The following is a 24485-nucleotide window of genomic DNA, read 5'->3' as shown; positions in this document are numbered from 1 at the left end:
AGGCAGGTGTGAGGATTTAAGGCGAGAATGAATGTAGGTAACAGTGCTCAGCACAATGCCTGGCACACAGTAGGTGCTTAATAAATGCTAGTTATGAATATTTATATTTATTAGCTGAATCAGTGGAGGTAAATGACACCCGTTTGGTTGATGCATGAAAGATGGGTCATAATTGGCTTTGGGCAGAAATGGATATTATCCAGGGCCATGCCTAAGAGTTGCTGCCACATCTGCCATTGGAACCCTCCCCCCCACCGCAGGGTCTTCCCATGATACTTGAAATCAGATCTAAACCCCTCCATCCATCAGGCTGGCACCTGCCGACCTATCTTCCCTCCCTTCCCCCGGCTCACGCCACACCAGCCACCTTGGCTTCCCTGGGTCCCTACAACACAAGAGGCCAGGTCCTGGCCTTGGACCACCTGCTTCTCTGCTGGGACCACGCCTTCCTCACTGTGGGAGGTGTTTGACGTCATCCAGCAGACACCACTGCCCAGTCCCCTGGTCCTGATCTTGGTATCAGATGATGTGTAAGCCGCTTGCTCTGGTGTCTTCCTGCCTGAGTTCAAATCCACTGTCCCATTGCCTACCCCAATAAACATGAGCCAGATCGTTTCTCTAAACCTCAGCTTCCTCATCTGTAAAATGGGCACAATGATAGCCTTGCTGCTATCCATTCATTCATTCTTCTAAACACGAGGGCAGAGGCGCAGGAGACTGGGCAGGCGGCTACAGCAATAGTCCAAGCAGACAAAGGTGGTGGCCACCTGTGGCACCCAGGAGTGAGGGTCTAGCGTGCCCTAAACTTCCAGTGCCTTCACACCCAGTAACTGCCACCCCCTTCCTCTTGCCACTTCTGGCGATCTGGGTCCCTGGGGCCTGAGACCAGATTTCCTGGGATAAAGGTAGATGCTCTCTCACCAGATCCCCTGGAGAAGTCAGTCTTGGAATCTGGTTAGCTCGCAGGTGGTTGGAGCCTTAGTGTGCAGCTGTGGGAAGCACCTGTTTCTTATGGAGGCACATGAGACCACCTCCGTGGCCTGAGTCCAAGGCAGACTTGGTCCAAGGGCCTTCTGTGGCTCTGGAGCCAGCTGGAACTGGCCAGAACCTACCTGCTGAGCATGGAGTCGTAGCCTGCAGGCTCTACCTGTCACCGGCACTGCCCACCTCAAACTGTATATGCACCTGCCAGGCCTTTCCTGTGCCCACCAGCCCCCCTCAGATGCCCCCTCAGTCTCCCTCCCCATCGCAGCTGCCTCTCACTCACTATCTCAGTGTCCAGGAGACCCTCTGCCCGTAAGCATCAGCTTTCACAGAGCAGCCAACTGAGAGCTCACAGGATGGCAAGGCGGGGGAGAAACGAGGCTCCTGGTTCTTTGCTAATTTATTTTGACAACTGTAATTTCATTTTAATTATTTATGCTCATGCTTCAGAGTTCACTGGCAAATGGCCGGAGGTGTGTGTTTTGTGCTGTGGGGGAGACGTAAGAGATTTGTTTCATAGGTTCGTTTTGCTGATTCGTGGGAAAAGGATGTGGGCGGCCTGTCCCCACCCTCACGCCACGGGTTCCCCGCCATCACTGGAGAGGTATTCTGTTTTCACACCATGGAGCCATAAAATAAAAACCCAGCACTCGGGGTCACGTGGGCTGGCGGGGCCCCCATTTCTGTCTTGGGCTGGGCTCCTCCTCCTCCTTGGGCTTCATCACTATCCCTGTGGGGATGTGGCTTATTCACGGGGTCCCATGGTGCAACCTGGAGTATCCGGGTGGGCGGAATGTTGGTGATGACTGGTCTTGCCCCCTTGTTTTGTGCACGAGGGACATAAGGACCAGAGTGGGACAGGCATATCCTCAGTCACACAGCAACAAACAAACCCCAGACCTGCTGACTCCAGGCCAGCTCAAGCTCCCCCCCCCCCACTCCTCTGTCTGCCCTTGTGCTTCTGCCTGGCTGGCACGTGAGAGCAGCAGCAGCAGCAGTGCAGTTCATTCATGCGCCTGTTCCTGGGTCCCCAGCCTGAGTCCGCAGGGCTTTCGCAAGCAAATGGTCCCCCTCGAGACACTGGCTTGGGGGATGTGGGCAGGACTGGACTTTCATCGGGGCCATGGCTGATGGGTTTCTTCTGTTACCTGCTTTGGGTGCCAAGGATAACTCCCTGCCTCCACTCTCATTTCATGTGTCACCAGACCTGACATGCTACCACGGGAGGGTCTTTGGGGATAAGCACTGCCCTGGGTGCTCCTAAGACAGATGCCCCTGGGAGGCGTTGCTCATTACAGCCCTGAGGGGTCTCTAATAATAACCATGTCCTCTGAGCATGCAGCACTGACGGCACATCTGATTTCTCACCCAGGGAAGCAGACAGCCAGGCTCACTCTGCTCTGCCCATTTCACAGATGAGAACCTGGAGGCTCCAAGCAGCTGCCAGCAGCTCACTCCTCCCAAGACACACTGCCAGTGGGTCCACAAACTAGACTCTGGCCGTTTGAGCCCTGCTGTACCCTGATGGGGGTGGGTGTTGGGAACAGAGGAGGAGAGGCTGAGGGAGGCTGATGGGGGAGAAGTGAGGAAAGGAGAGGCTTTGGTGGGGGCCACCATGGCCACCATTCTTGCCCTTCCCATTTTGGCAACTTAGAAGATCCATCATCCATCCATCCATCCATCCATCCATCCATTCATTCCTTGTAGCCTCTAGTGTGGACTAGTTTTGGAGTAAAAGATCTGTTATTGATCTGCTGTTTTCCAGACTGGCTGTGTGATCTTAGCTGTAATCAGAGGGCTGAAACCTGTCTCTCAGTGTCGGTATGAAGGGGTTTTAAACTCACCTCCAGGGTGTACAAGTGCCTAGCACAGAGCTTGGCACAATGCCTGGTCTCAGCTATCACTTTCCAAGTGGGACAGGCTCCTGGCTGTTAGCCCAGGACCTGAAGCCCAGGTCCTTGTCATCAGGTCTGTGGGGGATGATGCGCAGGTGTGTTTTCCCGGTTGAACCAGGACCAGCGAGCATCCTTGGCGATGCCACAATCAGCGACTGTCTGCACACCCTCTGCTGAGTCTTCTCCCTCACTCCTCCTCTCAGCCAGTGCTGCTGGAACACCTGCTATGGCTAAACATTCTGCCGTGTACTGAGACTAGAACGAAGCGTAAGGGAATCCCCTGCCCTCATGGCGCTTCCTACCTTCCAGAAAAGAGAAAAGAAACCTGGAAACGAATTAACTATAAAACTTTCAAATGGAAGTAGTGCTGTGAAGGAAACAGGAAAACGTGATAGTGAACCTGGGCCGTCGGGATGGGAGAAGCTCCTTTGGATGGGGTGGTCAGGGAGGGTCTCTGAGAAAGCAGATAATTAGGCAGACTCCTAACATCTGCGTGAAGCTCCAAAAGATGAGCATTGCTGGAAGAGGGACCAGCAAGTGCAAAGGCCCTGGGGTGAGGTCTGAAGGAAACTGGCACAGCTGGAGGACAGTGAGTGGCAGGGTAAATTGTGTGCAAGTTGGGGGGTAAGGTAGGATTGGGGGGGACTATTTTATTTTATTTTATTTTATTTTTGAGGGTTGTACCTGTGGCATACGGAAGTTCCCAGACTAAGGGTTGAATCAGAGCTGTAGCTGACAGCCTACACTACAGCCACAGCAATGCCAGATCCAAGATGCATCTGTGACCAAAGCAGCAGCTTGCAGCATTGCTGGATCCTTAACCCACTGAGTGAGGCCAGAAATTGAACCCGTATCCTTGTGGCTACTAGCTGGTTTCTTAACCCACTGAGCCGAAACAGGAACTCTCTGGGGGACTTTAGAGGGCAGAGCAAGGACTTTGCTTTGGGTTTGGTGTGAGATAGTTTTAAGCAGGGAAGTGGCATGATCTGATTGCACTTAACTCTGTAGAGAAAAGACTGTGAGGCAAGAGAGAAGGGAGACCAGTGAGGTGGTAACTGCAGCATCCAGGTAAGAGAGGACAGGGACTGGGACTAGTGCAGTAGTCATTAGAAACGTTGAGCCATGATTAGATTTGGGACGTACCTGGAGTAGATCCAATAGGGCTCGGTGATGGATGTGAGGGATGATGCGGAGGGGCAGAGAGTGGCTGAGGGTTGGGGCCTGAGTATCTCGGAGCAGAATCCTGTCATTATCAAAAAATGGGGGACGGGTGCACGCACCTGCATTGTCTCCCTGATGCAATAAAAAGACTCCGAAGGACTGTTTCTGTACCAGGTACCCCATTTTATCCCCCTTCTGCCTAGTGCAGGGCCTGGCGGGATGAGTTCCTCACGACTGGTTTGTGTGTGAGGAATGATGGGACAAGGGCTCGCGAAGACGGGAACTGTGAATAAATGAAGCAGGAGTGATTCACACTCCCAAGCCCAGGGTGGAGCAACGACCAGCCTTTCCCTGAGTGGCTGACACAAAACACTCACCCTTGGCCCTAAATGATTGTGCAGCAGAGGGTTGGGAACCAGCTCGAATTCTGCCTCCCCTCCTGGAGATCTGAGATGCCTACTGGGTCCAACAAAGGCGCCGATAAGTCCCCCATAAAAGATCCTATTTAACGTGGGTTAAGCCAGCCTTTCCCGGACGTCCCTGATCACAGGGCTGGTGCACTTAACATCTGAACGTCCTTCAAGAAAGGCTCTTGAGGCCAGCCCCTGTCACCTCGACTCAGTTGCTGGCTGTCACTGAAGAGGGTCAAGGGGCACAGTGCCCTCCCACCCTTAGCTCTTGGGAAATCACTCCGTGTGGTCGGGGATTATTCTGAAGATGGCGCCGTCATTAGCATCATAATAATGGCCATTCCTTCCTCTCGCCCTGGACCGGGCGCTCGCTCTTGTAAGCTGTTCCCAGGCATCTTTCATTTAAAAGCTCTTAACAGCCTTGGGAGCCAGATACCCCCCCACTGACATTCTCATCCCCAACAGACATCCTTGTTTTGCAGATGGGGAAAGCCAGACTTGGGAGGATTCAGTGGCTGGCCCAAGATGGCAAAGCCAGCAAAGTGGCAGAACCAGGATGTGGTCACAGGAAGGTCTCAGAGCGTCCCTTCCCCCAGTCTGACCACTATCCTATCCTTCTAGAGGCTGGCCCCCCTCCCCCATCCACCCCAGACCCTGGCCGAGCCACACTGGAGGCCCCCAATTTGGTGTCTGCATTGCTAGCTTGCTGGGACGCCCAGCCCCCGCCCTGCCCCCAGCCATCCCCCAGCTGGTGTTGAGCATCTCAGGAGCCCATGGAATTGGAGAGTTTTAAACAGGAAACTGGTATAATTTTGGTCAGGAGCTCAGGCAAAAGGGAGAATTCTGCCAGGTACAGCCACATCCAAAAGAAATAGAGAGGGAGGGTTTAGGGTTTCAAGTTTGTGCATTTAAGGGATTTTAAGACAAATAAAGGACTTTTATTCAGCCCCATCCAGGCTTGGCCGTCTCCTGCTTTTCTAGGCTCCCCCACCCCTTACTGAATTGAGGGAGGCCCAGTTGACCGGGGGAGCCTCCCACCCTGGCTGGCCTCTGTGACTCCGCATGGGGCGCCCCCTCCCCACCCCCTCTCCCAGGCTCCGTCCCAATGCCTCCCCCCACCTCATTCACCCTTCCCCTCCCTCCATTTTTTGTTCCTCTGGGAGCTCCCCAGAGACTGGGCCACTCTGGGGCCTGCCGGTGTGGATGGGACACAATGGAACCCTTGTGAGACGTTAGACCCCTCCCGCCCCCTCCCCAAGGGGCCTGTGGAACATTCCTCAGCCTTGCCCAAGACCTCCCTGAACCTTGTCCCCTTGGAAAACCAGACTGAACCGGTCTGGCGGGGAGAGGGATTTTTCTCAGCCCCAGGAGCCTGTCCTCCACCCCTCCCCACCCCACTGCCCTTGCAGGGCCCATGCCCATGGTCCAAACCCCACAATCGATCGCAACTCAGCGCCAGCCTCGGATTTAGTGGTTTTATGAGATCCGCCAGCTCATTCTTCCTTAGGTGTCCCCAATCCCCCTGCAATTGCGTGTCGGTTCCACAAACATCTGTGGGTCCTTCCAAGTGTGAGAGAACAACCACGCGCAAGCCATGGCTCGGGAGTGGGGAGCAGGCACTGTGGTGGGGGAAGGGCAGGTGCCCGCTGCCAGGAGGGTGTGTTATCAGGAGCATTTATTGTGTATGATGTGCCAGCTCTGATCTACCAGGTCACGACAACCCTGGGAGGTAGCTGTGACTATTAGTCCCTTCCTGCAGGAGAGGAAACAGAGGCAGAGGGACGGATGCTCCTTGCTCAGGGTTACAGTTAGCCAGTGGCAGCATCAGGATTTGAACCTGGGCAGGCTGCTTTCAGAGTCACGCTTGTCAGATGCCCAGCAAGGGTTGTGAGCCAGACATTGTCTTTGCCACCAGGTAGCCTCTCCCCAGGTCACGTGTTTAAGATTGTTGACGCTCGCCTGGATTACCGCCTTCAGGATGACCTTGTGCGAACTAGAGCCCCCCATTTTTTTTTTTAATTTTACCTGCATCTTCCTTTGTTTTACTTATTTTATTTCATTTTTGTCTTTTCTAGGGCTATGCCCACGGCATATGGAGGTTCCCAGGCTAGGGGCAAGTTGGAGCTGCAGGTGCCAGCCTACCCCACAGCCACAGCAACGCGTGATCCAAGCCGCGTCTGTGACCTACAGCACAGCTCACGGCAACGCCGGATCCTTAACCCACTGAGCAAGGCCAGGGATCGAACCCGCAACCTCATGGTTCCTAGTTGGATTCGTTAACCACTGAGCCACGACGGGAACTCCATCCAGTGCCCATGTTGATGATGGAGAAACCGAGGTTCAAAGGGATGAGAGGAATTGCCAGAGGCCCCCGGGTGGATGAAGTCAGCAGTCCTGGGATTAGAACCTCTTCTGGCTCAACTGAATTTCATCTGAGCCCTCTGCTTAGCATCAGCGCCACCTGTGCACGAATGAAAGTCAAGTGAATGCAGGAAACCAGCACCCATCCAGATGAGCCCACTGCCTGTGAGAAGCAGTCACCTGGTCCAGGGCTCTTAGTAACCGACTGATGGACTTGTATTTGGGGGGACCTTTGGAAAGTGTTGTCGAAAGTACATTTACGACGGTTCTCCCCCAGTATTCTAGATGGCACCTGCCTGTGGAAGTTTCTGGTTTCCCCACCTGGGCTAGATATCTCCTAGTGCCCCCGGGGTCCTTTCCCAGGCCCCCGGGGGTGCCTCCCCCAAGAAAGCAGCTTCCCAGGCCTGGGGTAGGTGCCAGCTAGGATGTCTCAGGCCGTCTGTCCGATCCTAAATTAAGGCCAATGGCTGAGCTTCCCATCACCAGAGGCACAGTGTTTTCCGGGAAGACTGCCTCCCAGGAAAGGAAATTTCCAGAAGGCCACAAGGCTGTCTACCATGCAGGGACCCTGCCTGGGCTTCAGAGGCTGCAGGGGCCTGACCTACAGCCCCAGGCCACACAGTGGGTCCAGAGTGGCGCCAGGACCAAACCTCAAATCTTCTGATCCCCAGTCTGATGCTTTTTCAATGACACATGCTGATTTATTTCTTTTTAAATAGCATCGGGATAAGAATGGCAGGATTGTTGAGACTGAGCGATGGGTCCACTGGGGTTCATTGTGGTATCTGCTTTGTTTGTATGTTTGAAAATTTCCACCACCATTGGTTAGAAGCATAAACGAAAGTTTTCTCCTCAGAAAGGCCTTCTCTGAATGCAAATATTAGATTGCCATTCTCTTCCACAGACTTAGGGCAGCCAACAGCTCTTTTATTATTTGTTTACGGCCATCTCTCCGTGGAGCGTGCGCTCCTGCCTTGGCGTGTTGGCTGGTGCATCCAGCACAGGGCCGGACGTAGAGAAGACACCCAGTCAACACCAGTGCAATGAGACAGCATGCATGCAGCATCTGGAGAAGCCGCCCCAGCTTCGGGACTTGGTGGGGGATAGTGGAGAAAATAATAAATATCTCCACAGACCAGATGCCTCAGGGCAGTGGCTGAGACTGGGGAAGACAGAGGAAGCCCAGCTTCGGTTTTCCCGTGACTTTGGGGGAGCCTCTGACCTCCTTAAGCCCTTGCTTCTTCACCTGTAGAATGACCAGCCTCATGGTTCTAGGTGCCTGGCACATTTCAAGGGCTGCCTCCCAGGCAGATGTTTAATCTCCCTGGTCCATATCCCCCACCTGGCCTGAGAGCATCATTTAGCCTCCCTGGACCTTCTCGGGCACCTTCGCGGAGCAGGGCTGTGGGTGCCTCAGTTATCAAAAGGAAGAACCTGGATCTGCCCCCTCTCTGGGTTCCGGGCTTTGAGGAGGCATTGCTTTTCCTCCTCATGGAGGGTGTTGATTTCTAGCTCAGCTTTGCCCCAAAAGGTCCCCCACGAGGTTTCCCAGAGGACCTGGGCCCACCATCTCCATGAACGAGAGAGAAGCTCAGCTGCATGGATCTGCGGGAAAGAGGTCTTCAGAACGCAGAGCCTGGGCTGGGAGCAGGTGGAACCTCTCAAAGCCGTGCTCCTGGAGCCACCAGTGCTGGGGGTCATCGGCTTTGCCCACATCCCAGGCACTGGACTCCAGACGGGAGCCTGGCTTGGTCTCTTGCTGCCATGTGACTTAGGGCCAGTGTCCCCCATGTCCTACTCCCGTCCCCACTGTGTATCTCTCTGAGGACCTTTGTGGTCCACCCAGGCTCTGATGTGGCTGGGAGGGAGGGCAGTTTCATGGTGAGGGAGCCAGCTCTGTGCCAGAGGGGTGAGGTCTGTGGGATGATCCGGCTGCCCTTTATTTTTATCTATTTATTTTTTTTAGGGCCACATCCTCGGCATATGGAGCTTCTCAGGCTAGGGGTCTAATCGGAGCTGTAGCCACCGGCCGACACCCGAGCCACAGCAACGTGAGATCTGAGCCGCATCTTCGACCTCCACCGCAGCTCCTGGCAACACCGGATGCTTAACGAGCTGAGCGAGGCCAGGGATGGAACCCGAGTCCTCATGGATGATAGTCTGTTTCGTGACCAATGAGCCACAATGGGAACTCCCCCAGGCGCCCTTTAGACCTGAGCTCTTTTAAGCAAGACGCAGGGCCCTGCAAGCTACAGAGAGCCCTGGTCTGGTAGCAATTCTCTAGGGCCTGTAGAACTTGCTGAGTGGGTGCAGTGCCCTGTAGGATAGATGGGGCAGTCATCTTGAAGCCCATCAAAGAGGCGCTCCCATCTTTTTTTTTTAATTTTATGGCCACACCCATGGCATGCGGAAGTTCCGAGACCAGGGATTGACTCCAAGCCACAGCTGTGACCTACGCTATAGCTGCATTGATGCTGAATCCTTTAACCCATTGTGCTGGGCTGAGGATTGAATCTACACCCCTGCAGGGGCCCTAGCCGCTGCAGTCAGATTTTTAGCCCCCTGCGCCATGGCAGGAACTCTGCTGAGCTCCCATCTTTCTTCCAGGTTTACGCATGAGGAAACCGGGGCACAGAAAGATGGAGTAATTTGCCCAGACTACACAGCTAGTAAGCGGTAAACCTGCGATTTGAACCCGAGTGCTGGTGGCCAGCATGAGACTTGAAAAACCTTTTTTTTTTTTTTTTTGTCTTTTTAGGGTGGCACTCATGGTATATGGAGGTTCTCAGGCTAGGGGTAGAATCGGAGCTGTAGCCACCAGCCTACGCTACGGTCAACTGGTACGCCAACCCCTTGGTGGTAGCGGACAGGGGTGGGAACTGTGTGGAGAGAGGAACAGCAGTGATAATTTAATTTCACACCCATTTATTGAGTACCTGATGTTTTCTGGGCCCCCGCTGGGCGTGAAAAGGTGTTCACCGGTCCATAAGACTGGTTTCTGCCCTAGGAATCCAGGCTCGTAAGAAAATAAAGGGAGTAATTACAGACTAGAACACTAAGTAGGGTATGAATGGTGCCAGGAGCAAAATCCACAAGGACAGTGAAGGCTTTTAGAGGACGAAAGTGAGAGAGGAGTTGAGAAAGCTTTTACTGAGTTGCCTTTAAAGGATTGGGGTTGGGAGAATGACATATCAGGCGGCAGGGCAATGATTGCCAATAAGCATGGGTGTATATTTTTAGCAAAGAAGGGACCATCCTTTTTGGTGATAATTCTGGGAACATGTAGAGTGGTAAAATATTAATTTGGAAAGGCAGGTTGGAGCCAGATGACAGAAGTCCTTGAATGCTGAATTTGGACTTAATTCAGCCACTCGAGGGTTGGGGGTGGGGTTGAGGGTTTGGGATTAAGCCAGGGGTCCTGGGTAGGGGTGGGGAGATGGTCTTGCTGTGATCGGGGTGTAGAGGATGAACTACTGAAATGAGCCACTGGAACAACCTGTCTACTGCAGTAGTCCAAGCAATAGAAGATGTGGGTGTTAAGTGGAGCAGGGATGCTGGGGTAGAGATATGGGGGCAGAGGCAGGAGGTGATGGGAAGGCTGTATATGCCTTTGGAATGAATTAGAAGGGGCAGGAGCAGAAATGACGATGTCTCTGAGTCTTTGACCTGAGGTGCCTAGGAGGTGGTTGTGGCTGCTAAGAAAAACGATAGGAATTCAGAGGATGGGGAAAGAGCTAGCTAGAGAAATGATGAACGCAACTTCAAGCAAAGAAGTTATCGTTCTTTCTCAATCACCCTTCCTATGTCAGAATTCCATTCCAGCTGTATTCTCTCAGCACTGAGATGGCAATTGGACCAGCATTTATTAAGACTTGAAAATAAGGAGAGTATGTTGCCAGCCTGGATCCTGTCTGTGCGGTCTTTATCAGATTACCTTGCTAACTCACCTTTCCTGTTTCTTTGACCCTTTCTGCTTCTAGATGTTGAATTCACTTAGGGCCACAAAGTGGGGGCCGCATCCCGTGGACCCAGAATGCCTCCTTGTGCGTGTAATAGAACAGTTGAGCAAGTGTCTGTGGATGGACAGGAGGGAGGGAGGGGAGGAGGGCGTGATGCCTCATTCATCTCAGTTCAGCACGGAGCCTAGCCCTCGTCCGAAGCCTCGTAACTGCTGTGCGTGGGACAGGGTGCCATGGAGGACTGCTCCTTTGCAGGCTGAGGTTTCAGCTCTCCTCTGGCAGCTGCCATGCTTACAGTCAATGGTGTGTTTATCTTTCAGGTTTGCATCTAAGTGTTTTTTTCAGATCCAAAGGCGTTTACAAACCCTAGCCTAAAACAACATGTGGACTGCATTTCTGAGGAGGGGCGGGTGGGGGCGGGGGGCGGGGGGAGAAAACAAGAGATCTTCTCTACCCCCCCAGACCCCTGCTGATTTCTGGGCTGGAGGTTAGAGCTGTAAAAACAGCCGGGGCTGTTTAAGTGGAGGGAGCAACCAGCCCAGCCTCGGGGGCGCCTGGGAAAGATTCAGGGGAAGAAATCAGTTTATGGAGAAGTAATAGACCTTCTCCTGGCTGGTTGTGTTTAGCAGTGAAAACCGCAGCCGCCCGGGGGGAGGCCTGGGGACTTGCCTGTCTGGCATCTCGGTAGGGGAATCGGGTTTTCCTGACCACGGCGGAAGCAGCCCGACACTGTCCACCCAAAAGGAAGTGCTCTGGTTATTGCTTTTCATATAAAAGTTGGGTCTGATCGATGCCTGGGTGGGGCTGCTTTGGCAGAGTCAAAAACCAGCTCTAAGTGGGAGCTGCAGATGTGCACATCTGTCCAGACAGTCCGCGAGAACAGGCGGAGAGACTTGGCTAATGACAGGTGGCATTTCTGGCCAGTTTTCACAGCTCTTTGGGATGCGAAAGTGAAAAATAGTTGCTTCCACGGAGGCGCAAGCAGTCTCAGGGATTTTTTTCCCCAGTGTTTGAATTAAGCGAGGACAGCTTGTGGGTAGATTCCGCCTACCTCGGATGCTGGCTGCTGGCTTCTAGGAAACTACTGTTCCTCTCAAGGTGAGCTCGAGAGCCCAGCCTAGGAAGCTTGAGTTCCAGTCCCAGATCTGAGACTAAGTAACTACGGAACCTCTGCTCAGCTGTTCTCTCTGGGTCTCCGTATTCGCCTTTTGTATTAGTCCACAGGCTGCTAGAATGAATGACCACAAACTGAGTGCCTTAAAAAAAAAAAAAAAAAAAAACCCCAAAACTGTCGTCTTTCACATTTCAGGAGGATGAAAATCTGAAATCAAGGTGCTGGCAAGAGCTATGCTCCCCCTAAGGCTCCAGGGAAGCCTCCTTCTTGCTTCTTCCAGCTTCTGATGGTTGCTGGCAATTTGGAGTCGATCCTTGGCTTGTAGCTGCATGAGTCCCATCTCTGCCTCTGTCTTCCTTCTGTGTGTCTATTTTCCTGTGTTTCCTCTCCTCGTATGAGGATGCAATCATTGGGTTTCAGACCCTCCCTAAGCCAGGATGACCTCATGCTCACTAATTATATGTGCAAGGACCCTTTTTCCAAAGAAAGCCAGGTTCTGAGGTTCCGATGGTCATGTATGGGGGAGCTGGGGGGGGAGACACGATTCAACCCCAAACATCGTCCTCCTCTAAAGAGTTGCTGTACTTTGCGAAGTTCAGCAGATATCGTTCATAGAAAATTAAGCGCCTGTGGAGTGCAGAGCGCCGGGGAGAGGGCCTCCAAAGAGGAACGAGACACTGCTTTGGATTTGCCAGCTTCATTCATAACAAACCCACGTCAGCTGAGTTTGCACTAAGCTTGTTGGGGGCTGGGCAGGTTCCAAGAAGCCAGGGCTTTTTCCCCAAGAAGTGTCTCCGCGTAACTGCAACACCGGTGGGATTTGCATTAAACAGCCTCAAACTCCCTTGGAGGTCTAAAGAAAATTGTCAGAGCTCTCCTTTTCATGTCACTTGTTCCACAAAAAAAATCTGTCTAACTTGTTTGGGGCTGGAAGAACATTTTCTGATGCCACAGAGTCTCAATCCAACAATTGCTGGAATATTGGCGGGATAACCTAAGAAGGTTTGGGCAGATCTGAATCAAACAGGACTAGGGGAGCCCGGTTCCTTCAACACTTCCAGAAGTACATCGGCAATCAGCAGCCTGTGACATGTTCATGATGTTGGGTTTAACTCCTATGATTAGAGCTTTTTTTTTTTTTTTTCATTTTAATTATAATAGAGTTCGAATGAGTATTTGGTAAAGTAGATCTAGAACATCCAGTTCACCGTTTCCTGTATAATATTGCTTAAGACAAGGTAAAATTTTTAAAAAATGGATTGGGGAGTTCGCATCATGGTTCAGGGGGTAATGGACCAACTAGTATCCAAGAGGACGAGGGTTTGATCCCTGGCCCCACTCTGTGGGTTAAGGATCCAGCATTGCCGTGAGCTGTGGTGCAGGTGACAGACATATCTTAGATCTGTCATTGCTGTGGCTGTGGCTGGCAGCTGCAGCTCTGATTAGACCCCTAGCCTGGGAACTTCCATATGCTGTGGGCGCAGCCTTGAAAAGAAAAAAAAAGGAGTTCCCATCGTGGCTCAGTGGTTAACGAATCCGACTAGGAACCATGAGTTTGAGGGTTCGATCCCTGGCCTTGCTCAGTGGGTTAAGGATCCGGCGTTGCCGTGAGCTGTGGTATAGGTCACAGACATGGCTCGGATACCGAGTTGCTATGGCTGTGGTGTAGGCTGGTGGCTGCAGCTCTGATTCGACCCCTAGCCTGGGAACCTCCATATGCTGCAGGTGTGGCCCTAAAAAGACAAAAGATAAAAAAAGGGGGGGGGTTGGTTTTAAGTCATTTGAAAGGACAGGATTCAGTAAAGACTAATACAGGTCGGGTGTCATGAGTGAAAGAAGGTTATATGCAGTAGGTGTGGATATTTCAGACATTGTGATGGGGTTATGGGAGCCAGTCCTGTTTGGAGAACACTGATTGAGTGGGTTCGAGAGGTTGGCCTTTACAGCTGAGTTTGACTCTTCGCTGTACCACTTGCTGGCCTGGTAGCCTCAGGGAAGTCACTCGATGCCTTCAGGCATTGGTTCCCCCCATCTGGTGGCTCAGAGGGGGTCATCCCTGTGGATCACTGGGCACAGAGGGAGAGTGACATGGGCTGGAGGAGACCCCTAGAATGCGACTCTGGGGAGTGAGCCTGGGAGGCGGCCTCCTGCAGTTCCAAGGCTGGAATGGAGCCCGGAAAAGAAACTAAGTCAGGAAGCTTGGTTTGATTTTTTTTTTTTTCTTTTTTAGCTCCTACTGTGTGCCAGATGCTTCACTTGAATTTTCATTACTCCTGCACTTACCCCATAGGTAAAATGATATTATTCCTGAGAGTTCCCACTGTGGCTCAGCAGGTTATGAACCTGACTAGTATCTATGGGGATGAGGGTTCGATCCCTGGCCTCATTCCGTGGGTTAAGGAGCCAGTGTTGCTGTGAGCTGTGGTGTAGGTCACAGACGTGGCTCGATTCCCGAGTTGCTGTGGCTGTGGCTGTGGCTGCAGCTCTGACTCAACCCCTAGCCTGGGAACTTCCATATGCCACAGGTGTGGCCCTCAGAAAAAGAAAAAAATTATTCCCATTTTACAGATGAGGGCACTAAGGCTCAGAGAGGAGATGAAGTAACTTGACTAAGGTCTTTTAACTAGAAGGGGCCGAGGGAGGGTTGGAAACCTCTGTTGTCTTGCTCCAGCGTCTGTTCCTTACCACTCCAGGGGTGGGTGTTTCTGACACTGGACCCGGGGAGCAGCTGTGGGGAGGGACTGACCTGGTACAGAAGAGACAGGAAATTGCCCAGAAGATCCCACACCTCTTTGTACATAAGGATCCTCTGAGGAAAGGCAGCCCACAGGCTCACGCTCTTCATTTCACCTGTCTTTCTAGCAAGGATTATCACCTCATCTGTGGCTTTCACTTTTCTCTGCAGCACGGGGGCCAGATTGTCCCCTAGCGACCACGGGGGGTAGTGGGGGATGCAATCTCACGGGATTAAAAAGCAATTTGAACGTGAAATGACTCCCCAGGGCCTGGCAGTTCTGCCTGGAGGGAGCTATAATTTGACATTTCTTGGAAATTGATATTCTCACGTCCCCGTAGATCTGAATTTGTGGATAGTCTGGGCCTGGGCGCTGTCTCTCTCACCATGGTTGTGATAACTGCCAGTGGTCCTTTTTCATTCAAGACTCGCATTGGCACATGGACTGTCCCTTGAAAACAGGCCTGAGTTGGTGGGGTTCACCGGGCGTCTGTCTGGACTTTGTGCCTCTGCTCCTCCCCAGGGCTACGCTCTGCACCGCAGAGACCAGGGGATAGTAATGAGTTAATGCTGATCATCCAGTAATTGCCTCGTGCCCGGCCTTGTTCGAAGCACTCCATGTGTCCCCAGTCATTTAATTCTTGGCACAACCCTTTGAGGCAGGTACAAGGCACCTCGTTTTATAAATGAAGCCCAGAGAGGTTAGGCGACTTGCCCCAAGTCACACAGCTCAGCTGTGCTAGCAACAGGTTTCGAATCGGAGTCTGTCTGCCTCCTTAATGCTTCGGCAAAGTGAGTTTCCCCTGAGTTCCTGAGACACACAGTGAGCGTATCCCAAGAAGACGTCTACCGTGGAGTCTATGATACGTGGCACTTCTTGTTTATTTTCCTGTTTTTCTCCACTGTGTGTTCTTTGACGCTGGGGCCAGGGCTTACTCAGTTCTGCATCCCCGGGACCCAGCATGGCGCTTGGCACATGCAGAGTGGTTGATGATGTTGTTTTTATAATGAAAGGATTTGAATTTAGTTCACTTTCAGGGAAATTCACACCAGTGGAAGCCGAGAAGGCAGGAAGAGCTGTCTGAGGGGCGAGGAGCCAGAGGCCCGCAGAGGCAGCTGGCTGGTGAGACGTGGGACAGGATGACCCAGCTCCTTGCTCCACACTGAATGTTTGTGTGCAGCGGAGGCTGGTTCGCACATCTGGAGGGGCGAGGCTTGGTGTTTATCTTGGGATGCTCCGAGCCGGGCACGAGCCGGCCCTCTGAGTATGGTAGCTGGTTGACCCAGGTGAGATGGTCGTGGTTAGAGTACCCTGGGCTTGAATACTGGGTCTACCTCTGACTTTCTTTGCCTCTCAGGTTCGTCATCCGTAAAATGGATTTGTTTGAGGATTAAATGAGAAAAAAACAGTGATAAATGCTCAGCACAATAGCTGCCCCTATGTCCTTAATAACTGTTCGCTCAATACAGCTTACGTTTTCAAAATCAGTGTCCCATCTAGCACCTGCTGTGCCCTCACCTGGCCTGGCAAGGGCCCATTCTATAGAGGGGAAACCTAAGGCTGAGGGAGCACAGAACTGAATGTCTTGGGTTCCAGGGTTAGAAAAGGTTGAGATGAGTTCCCTGGTGGCCTGGTGGGTTAAGGACCTGGTGTTGTCACTGCTGTGGCTTGGGTCGCTTCTGTGGTGCAGGTTTGATCCCTGACCTGGGAACTTCCACATGCCATGGGTGTGGCCAAAACCAACCAACTAACCAACAACCCCCAGAAGGTTGACAAGTGTAGCTCCAGGGCTTTTGACTTGTAACCTAGTAACCCAGCATCACCTGCCACCTTCTGATCATGTTTTTTCTCATGTTACCCTCCATCATGCTCCATCGCAAGTGACTGGATATAATTCCCAGTGCTGTACTGCAGGATCGCATTGCTTATCCATTCCAAAGGCAATAGTCTGCATCTATTAACCCCCGATTCCCAGTCCATCCCACTCCCTCCCCCTCCCCCTTGGCAACCACATGTCTGTCCTCCAAGTCCATGAGTCTCTTTTCTGTGGAAGGATTTATTTGTGCCGTATATGAGATTCCAGATATAAGTGACATCATGTGGTATTTGTCTTTCTCTTTCTGACTTACTTCACTTAGTATGAGAGTCTCTAGTTCCATCCAAGAGCTGATCACTTTTTAAACACAAGCACGCGCACGCGTGCGCGTGCACACACACACACACATGCTTTCTCCCACTGTAGCCACCGCTTTTCACTGGTTTCTGTCCACCTGGGAGATCTTGTCTCTGATGATGTTTATTGACACACTCTGATGTTTGGGGTTGTAACTGCGTCCATTAGGCATTCAGCACCACTCAAAGGATGTGAGAAAAAGAGAAGGGGGGAGAAAGCACATTCTCCAATGAGTCTTGGAGATGGAATCAGAAGTACAAGTCATCTTCCAGTGACAAACTCCTTGATGGCATCTACCATAGTTAACACTTTTCAAAAAACATTTTCATTAGCTTCAAGTGGAAGGTTGGGGCTCTGCAACCCTTGTTCAATGAGTGAATCACAGCACTGTTTCAATATGCTGACAGGTGCCTTACTGAGGACAGCTGTGGGTAAAGAACCCACCCAGGGGGCGGATAGAAGGGTCAGGTCACTTCCTGGAGTAACAACTGCCAGTGGGCAGGGCCAGCAGCACCATGTGCCGCCCCTGGGGGCAACATCCCTCTCAGTGGTTTATCAAAACAAGCCTCCTGGGTTGCCACCAAATGGGCCTCCAGGCTGGGGAACATTCTGCCCTCCATGGCCAGGCGGGACTTACCAGGGCAACGAGCATGTGCTTTGCAGATCTGTGGACCTGCGTTCAAATTCCTAACCTGGCCACTTCCTGGCTGGGTGACCTTGGACAAATGACTCAAGCTCTCTGAGGTTATAGTGACCATGAAATGAGCTTGAGCTGGAAATGTGCTTATTGTAAGGGGTCTGGCGCACAGGAGGGATTCAGTTCTGTGACCGTCGTTACTGTGCCCTTTCCTGCCTCCCTCCAGGCTCCAGACACTTTCTGTTTCCGGGGTTTGATAGACGCTGTGGCTCCTCTGCTCTACGGAGGACAGTCCAGTGGGATGTTAAACAAGCCGAGAAACGAAGGATGTACCGTGTGCTGCTGGAGCACAGGGTGGGAGCAGCAATTCTGCTGCGGGACGTGGACCTGTCTTCCCTCCCTGGTCCCTAGAGCATGAACAGCTGTCTGGCCAATGGGGAAGGTGGGCTGCTCTTCATTCCCAGTGAGAGTCCAGCCTGGCCAGAGGCAGGGAGGTGTCTCAGAACAAGATAGGAGTTTGGTCTGAGGTTAGGCGGCTCAAGGTCTCCAGGTGTGTGTGTGTGTGTGTGTGTGTGTGTGTGTTTAAGCTGAAATCTGATCATGTCTTTTTGCATAAAGCCTAAGGTGGATTAGAAGTTAGGGCTGGAGGAGTTCCCGTTTTTGCCTAGCAAGTTACGAACCTGACTAGTACCCAGGAGGATGTGTGTTTGATCCCTGGACTTTCTCACTGGGTTAGGAGTCCGGCGTTGCTGTGAGTTGTGGTGTAGGTCACAGAGGTGGCTGCAGCTCCGATTCTACCCCTAGCCTGGGAACTTCCATATGCTGCAGGTGCGGCCCTAAAAAGCAAAAACAAAAAGAAGTAGTTAGGGTTGGAATTTGGGTCTGTCTTTGGTGTGGGAGGAGCAGTTATTGTGACTTTTGTACCCTGCAGAACTAACTGCTCCCAGCTCAAAGAGGAAATTCAGAGAAGGGAGGCTGATGGGAAATGGGGGTTGTGCAGATGACAGGACGACCCCTTCAGCTGCCTTCATCCATCCATGAAGGACGTGGGGCGCTGCGATCATAAAGGCAACAAGCCAGGTTTATGAAATAGCCTCACTGGGCTGGTGGGTTCTCAGCCAAAGCGCATGTTTGAGGGAGGGAGATGGGGTGCTGGGGTGGCCCCCCACCCAGTGATGCGGCTGCTGTTGGCACCTGTGGGGCCGCTCGTGTTCCCTGGAATGCCAGGACCTGTCAATACACACACACACACACACACACACACACACACACACACACACACACAGAAAACACAAGAGGGCACAAATGTCTTGACAGAGATAAATGCTCAATGGGCATGAGTTAATTAATGAAATGACAGAGCACAGCCACCATGTCTCGCTGTGTCACTCCCCAGCACTAGACTTGCCCTTTCAGATGCCCCCCTATAACCTTCCCCTTTCGGGGGGCCTGCTGTCCCTCTGTGCTCAGCTCCCGGTCTCACCCTGGAGCTTTGATATCTCCAAGTCCCTGATTTTCTCCAGCTTCTGGCCTCAGTAGCCCGGCGCTTCCTGCTCAGACAGACTCAGCCAGATTGCTTCTAGAGAGATGACGGTAGGCAGAGGAAGGCCAGCTGAATGCTCCACAGACAGGGACCTGTGGCCACACCTTGGGGACAGACAAAGAAAAGAGGGTGCGCATGGAGCAGATTCGGGCCCTGATCCCGGCTCAGCCACCTCGGACTCCTAGTGTGATCACGAGCAGTTCCCAGAACCTCACAAGCCTCAGTCCACAGCTGAGAGCGGAGCTGCTGACACAGGCTCGCATCTGTGGTTGAATGATGCCCTGAAGTGCCTGGCACAGCCCCAGCACTCCACGCCCGGGATTGTGAGCACACGGTGAGTAAATTGGAGACAGACTTAACAGTGCTCACGTCCGTCCGGAATGGGCTGCCAAAGGGCTCTTGAAATTTCCGCTCAGCAGGCACTGCTGGGAGAGAAAGCTCTAAGAGCTGGCTTTGCGCCTTTCTTTGCTGTGTGACCTTGACCAAGACATGGGGTATCTCTGAATGAGGCTAAAGATGGAGGTCAGACAACCCCTCCTGGCACCAGCGCCCCAGATGCGTCCAGCGCAAATATGCTTCAAGTGTGGTTATTTAGTCTTTTTTCTCGATGCACAAAACCTGGCACAGAGAGAGGCCCAGGCAGGCGTGCGGGCCAGAGGGACGTGGCTGCTGCCAGACCAGTGTGGATGACCGAGCTGGACGGGCCAGAGCCCTCCTGGCTCCTCTGGATCGTCATCCCAGCTCTGCAGGCCTGGGAGGCCAGCACCCCTGGACTTGGAGAAAAGTCAGGGCAACGTAGGGGCCGAGATGTGACAAGATCAAGGGTGCGGAGACCAGGAGAACGGGGACTTGGAGATGGAGCCTTCAGAGAACCTCCAACTTAAGAAGCAGCACACCCACTTTTTTCAAAGGGTGCCCCAAATAGGAAACAGACAATAGCAAAGGCGTCCTCGGGCAGTTTAATTCTTTATTGTTGGGGGAAAATATCTCATTGTTGGCGGCTTGTCGGCCAAGCACCAGGGTGGAGGGGCCCAGACTTCCCCGTTTCCTTTACCAATAAAATTACCCCCCCCCCAAAGAAAGTCAGGACTGACAGCTGCATCTGGTCAACCACCTCTTCCTGTTGCCGAATAAGGATGCTAAAAGAAAAAGAAAAAAAAAGACAGCTACCATCTCCCATCATGCTTATTTCACAGAAGAATGATTTGCTCCCTCTGCACCCTGGTTAGGAAGGACGAGGCTTTACAGAAAAGATGTTTGGTTTCCAGAAACCACACGGCCTCATCCTGAGGTTGCTCATTGGCCCCTTTGAAACTGTAGCAGCCAGTGGTAGCCACGTCCAGAGGGTTTCTGGCCACATGGTTTGAAGACAGTTGACTTGTCCTGATAGCTGTGGAAACAGAGGCCCTGAAAACAAGACAGTTCCTTCCCTGGATAACACTTAAGAGTGTCTGCTCCATGCAAGGCACCACACCCAGACTGGTCCTGGGGCTTCAGAGAGCAATTCCATCCAGGAGGACTGGATGCCACAGGAAGAGACATTCATTCATTCATTCATTCATTCACCAGTAGTTTACTGAGCCACTGTAATAGACCAGCCAATACTATGAACAGGGCCATTAGGTACCGTCTAATGGGATTTAATGGCTGATGGGGCTGATGGATAAAAGGAAAACTGAAACAAGCAAATAAGATGATTTTAGGAAGTGAAAATGATACAAAGATAATGGAATGAGATAACAGGAAAGCGGTGACAATGGGGATGGTCAGATGTGCCTCTGATGAGGGGATATTTGTGTAAAGACCTGAGGAGGTCCCCTTGTGCCTCAGTGGTTAACGAATCCAATTAGTATCCATGAGGACGTCGGTTCAATCCTGGGTCTCGCTCGGTGGGTTAAGGATCCGGCGTTGCCGTGAGCTGTGGAGTAGGTCGCAGATACAGCTTGAATCCCCAGTTGCTGTGGCTGTGGCTGTGGTGTAGACCGGTGGCTGCAACTCTGATTAGACCTCTAGCCTGGGAACCTCCGTATGCTGAGGGTGCGGCCCTAAAAAGACACACATGCAAAAAAGACCTGGACCATGAGAAGAACCTGGCCAGGCAGAGAACTGACAGAGGAACATTCCAGACAGGAAATGTCAAAAGCCAAGGTTATGAGGTGGAAATGGGCTTGGTGTGGGGGAGCAGCGGCACGAAGCTTCCAGAGAAGCAGTCGGAGGTGGTGAGTTAGGAGGGGAGAGGAGGGAGGGGGTGAGAGCAGGTGCAGAGGTCAAGCTGCTGACCCTCAGGGAACAGCCCAGGGTGGGAATGCTCAGGGGGCATGAGCCTGGGGCTCCCACAGGCCTCACACTGGGGTCTGCCCATGGTTTGGCCAGCATGGCCACCTGGATTCTGGTGGCACTCTGGGGTGGCACTTCTGCGGGGCTTCCTGGGCCCCGCTTGGGACCTGCCTTCTCTGGCACATGACCCAGGTACAGAGTGGGGGTGAACCAAAGCCTGGGAACAGCTGCACCGTTATCTCAATGTCCTTCTCAACCCATCCCAGCCTGAAACCAAGGGTCTGAAGTAAACCTGTCCCTATTCCCAGAAGGTGACTGAGAATGAAGAGGCCAGAAGCTTGATCTCCCAGCACTACTGCCAGCCAGCCTCTCTGCAGGGGCTGCTGGACTTGAGGGGCTCCCGTCAAGTTAGGGTGTGGAGTCTGGAGCCTGCACAGCTGAGAGTGTGTGTGCGTGTGTGCGTTGGAGTCTGGGTGGCTGGGGATAGATGAGATTCATTCAACAAATATTTATCAAGGAGTTCCCGTCGTGGCGCAGTGGTTAACGAATCCGACTAGGAACCATGAGGTTGCGGGTTCGGTCCCTGCCCTTGCTCAGTGGGTTAATGATCCGGCGTTGCCATGAGCTGTGGTGTAGGTTGCAGACCTGGCTCGGATCCCGTGTTGCTGTGGCTCTGGTGTAGGCCGGTGGCTGCAGCTCCGATTAGACCCCTAGCCTGCGAACCTTCATATGCCGTGCCCAAGAAATAGCAAAAAAAAAGACCAAAAAAAAAAATTTATCAAGCACCTACTCGATGCTGGGAATTGTTCTAGGCCCTGAAGATGCCATGGTGCTGATGATACATGAAGAAAAGGAGGTGATAGAGCAGGAATAGGGGGTGGCTGACGGGGCAGGTGCTTCAGAGTGAGGAATCGGGGAAGATTTCTCTTTGAGGACAGGCTGTTGAGAGTTGGACTCGAGAGCCCTCTAGCCACGGGACGAAGGAGGCAGAGGACCCAGCAAAGGCACTGCGTGGAGACAAGATGTTGTGTTCCAGGAACACAAAAATGGCTGGGTGGCTGGAGCAGAGAAAATTGGGGAGCGACGAGTGGCGCAGAAGGTGGAAGGTCTCCCTGAGCCTCTTCACAGGTCAAGACTGAGGAGACAGGGAGGACCAGTCCCTTCCTCCCCTCTCCCCCCGTATGTCCTGAAAACAAAACCAGGGTGAGTGGGCAGAATGCTGACGAGGTGGGGAAAGCACCAGAATACAGAACCCTGAGCGACTGCTGTGCCTCCCTGTGTGACCTGGGGCAAGTCTCTTGCCCACTCTGGGTTTCTGCTCTGTAAAACAAGACAGCCGGACTAGACCAGGGGTGAGAAATAGGTTTTATGATTAGGGTCAATTCAGACCTGTGATAGCAGCGGCCAAGGCACTGGACTGAAAGGATTCTAAGGTCTCTTCTGGGCTGATCAGCAGAGTACTGTAATCAATTAGTGATGTCTGCCACGGGTGGGAATTAGAAGGTAGTTGCACGCATGCCACATGTTTGCCATTCTGCACGCTTGTGACTACATTGGCTGGAGACTACCTTGGATATGTTTGTGCTGGTACCCGTCTTCAGCATCTGTGTATGTCCCCCTCTGGTTCATCAGAATTGAGTACATAGGTACCCACTGCTGGCGCAGACCAATATCAGAGAATAGTATTAGCTAATGTGTTACGCTGCCTTAGAGTTTACACTGGGCCCTGGGGCGCATAACCCGTGAAGTCTGCCTAGCAACCCTTAGGGGTGGGACTTAATTCTTTTCTCCCTACACTAGTTTTGGAGGCCCAGAGAACTGATTTTTGGCCCTGCAGCCAAGAAGAGGCCTGGATTGGAATCTTTGTCACTGCAAACACCACACTCTTCCTGCTGTGACAGCTGCCTTCTCAGAGAAGGGGAGGGCCCTGCGCATGTCTGGAGACTGTGCCCTGACTCACTCACGTGGGGAGTGAGTTCAAGAGAAAAGAATGCCGCTGCCTGCTTCTCCTGTCCCCTCCTGCTTACCCGGAGCCTGCTGTCTCCGCTGGAGCCTGCCTCCCAGTTAAAGTGAATGTAGGGACTTCCCGTTGTGGTTCAGTGGTAACAAACCCGACTATTATTCCATGAGGATGAAGGTTCGATCCCTGGCCTCGCTCAGTGGGTTAAGGATCCAGTGTTGCCGTGAGCTGTGGTGTAGTCTCAGACGCAGCTCGGATCCTGCATTGCTGTGGCTGTGGTGTAGGCTGGTAGCTGTAGCTCTGATTCGACCCCTAACCTGGAAAATTCCATATGCCAAGGGTGCAGCCCTAAAAAGCAAAAAAAAAAAAAAAAAGTGAATGTGGATTTCTTAGAAGAAGCTGGCTCTCTGGCTGCCAGCTGTCTGGGTGCAGGAAGTGCGCTGGCCCTGCAAGAACCCGGCACCTTTCTCTCCTGACTGCTCTCTGCTTTCCCTCTTCCGGCATTTCACCTCGGTCTGGCCCTGCCAAGGGAGTGCGAGAGGGTGAGCTGTTTGAGTGCCCAGGCCTGGGTGAGGGCAGGAGATCCTGTAGCCGGCCGGGCTTTGACCCCGGGGCTGTAGCTGGCAGCCCAGGTGCAGGCTGGTGGGGCTACTATAATGAAAGCCCCCGAAGCGTGAGGCTGGAGGGGCAGCTGTTGGGGTCTGCTTGGGGACAACCCCTTCAGTGGTCACCTGGCAAACATCACTGCCGTAGCGGGCTGTCCTGGTTTCAGCCCTGGCTTTGCTGCCTGCCAGCATCCTGAGCTTGAGCAAGTCACTTAGCCTCTCTTTCTCATCGTAAAATGGGAGTTGCATTCGTTATCATCCAAATAGTGCCACATAGCAAAAGACCCCAAAGCTGAGGGGCTTAAAGCAGCACTCATTCTCACGTTCAAGGGCTATGGGTTTACCTCACCTTGGCGGGGCTGGCTGAGACTCCAGGCTCTGGCTGCAGATTGGGTTTAAGTCTGTTCCACGTGTCTCTCGACCTCCTCGGACCGGGAGCTGCTGGGGCCTGTGGTCTGCTTTGTGCATGTTGCTTCCGAGGTCCAGGCTGCCGAGACCTGTTCTCCTCCCAGCACTTGACCAGAGCACAAGGGAGCCCTCCCAGCCGCGCAAGGACATCCACGCCTCTGCTCTGACATCCTATTGGTCAAAGCAGGTCTCCCATTCAGTCATTGGATGGGCGGTCACTGCCCATGTGAGGCTGTGGCAAGGCCGCGGATGAGGAATTCTAT

At 52.7% G+C, this 24485-nt stretch overlaps 1 protein-coding gene across 3 annotated transcripts in view; it reads left to right on the top strand.

The window, feature by feature from the left end:
- Positions 1–24485, top strand: part of TSPAN18 (tetraspanin 18) — a 204849-nt gene that overhangs the window by 74315 nt on the left and 106049 nt on the right. The window lies entirely within an intron of this gene.

Source organism: Phacochoerus africanus, chromosome 4, assembly GCF_016906955.1.
Source record: "Phacochoerus africanus isolate WHEZ1 chromosome 4, ROS_Pafr_v1, whole genome shotgun sequence".
Classification (NCBI taxonomy): Eukaryota; Metazoa; Chordata; class Mammalia; order Artiodactyla; family Suidae; genus Phacochoerus; species Phacochoerus africanus.
The sequence above is the reverse complement of the archived record's forward strand: the minus strand, read 5'-3'. Positions and strand labels throughout refer to the sequence as shown.